Source organism: Frankliniella occidentalis, unplaced genomic scaffold, assembly GCF_000697945.3.
Source record: "Frankliniella occidentalis isolate FOCC.00 unplaced genomic scaffold, Focc_3.1 Scaffold70, whole genome shotgun sequence".
NCBI classification, from domain to species: Eukaryota; Metazoa; Arthropoda; class Insecta; order Thysanoptera; family Thripidae; genus Frankliniella; species Frankliniella occidentalis.
The window spans coordinates 218,664-219,942 of NW_026267200.1; the positions used below are offsets into that span (position 1 = coordinate 218,664).

Here is a 1,279-nt window from a genome sequence, read left to right on the forward strand (position 1 = left end):
TCGCAGCGTAACAGTGTTTCGTGAGATATCGCGAAGCCTGTTACGCGAGACGTGGTCTGGCGTACATCTACCTAGTTAAACATCATGTTCGGCTGCAGTGGTACTCTTCCAGGGCTGCCTGGAGCCCCTGTTAGCGCCTCCATGCGGGCAGCGGGGTCTGTGCTGCCCAGCCGCAGAAAGTGACTGGTGGGATCCTCGTCGTCCGGCTTGGCAAAGGACCAGAAGGACAGCAACCCCTGGAAATTAAGAAAAGAAAGAATTTTCGATGTGGCCACCACTTCGATTTTGGATGTACAAAGGATTACGTGATTACAAAGATTACACATGAACTTTGAGGGTTCACAAATGTCTTAATGTTAAATTTTGAGGACTAGAACCATAATGGGGAGCGGAGAACTGCGTGGATCTCGGATCAAGCGTGCGAAGTGCGTGGATGTCGGATCCAGCGGCCGAACTGCGTGTATGTCGGATCCAGCGGCAGAACTGCGTGCCTTTTATTCCAAGGTGTCGAATTTGTACCTAGGCCAGGTACAAAAGCTTTACTTTGTATGTAACAAAGATAACAATTTTAAACTGATTTGCACACATCTTGCCTAAATACAACAATTGTCCTTACCCATTTAGTGTGTAATAAACCTGGAATGGTTCTCTGAATATACTGTAAATTCATTTTTGATTTGTAGCCATGACTATGATTTTTCTTTTCAGCCTATTCCTTGACAATTTCTAAAGAGGCTGAGGGCGACCCCAAAACTATTCAGTGGGACTCTGAAGCTATCCTAGGAACCTACATATCAAACTGCAGAAGACTGCGCACACAAACCAAATCAGTTGAATCTGATGATGATGACATGGAAGCTGAATATAAAGTCAACCCCCTACTATTAATAATAATCCTGTAGATGATACAGAGATAGTTGAAGATTCTAGTCAGACAGCATTAGAGATTAGTAACAATCTATTAAATAATATGAACAATAATATAAACGAAACAAAAGCAGAGAGAAGAGAGCAGAGGGGAGATGATGTAAACAACAATAATAACAGCAGGCATGACAAGCAGATAGGCTAAACTAGTTGGCATGGCATTAGACCTATGTCTCCTGTTTCCTTTAGTATAGAGCCAGAAGTGGAGACAACCAAAGTCCTTACTACAAGGTAGATGTACGCCAGACCACGTCTCGCGTAACAGGCTTCGCGATATCTCACGAAACACTGTTACGCTGCGACGCGCCTGGCATACATCTACCTTGGCCTGCGGCGCTGACACCCGAGTCGC

General features: G+C 44.7%; 1 protein-coding gene across 1 annotated transcript in view; it reads left to right on the forward strand.

Moving 5' to 3' along the window:
• Nucleotides 1-1,279, forward strand: part of LOC127749617 (uncharacterized) — a 31,477-nt gene that overhangs the window by 4,117 nt on the left and 26,081 nt on the right. The window lies entirely within an intron of this gene.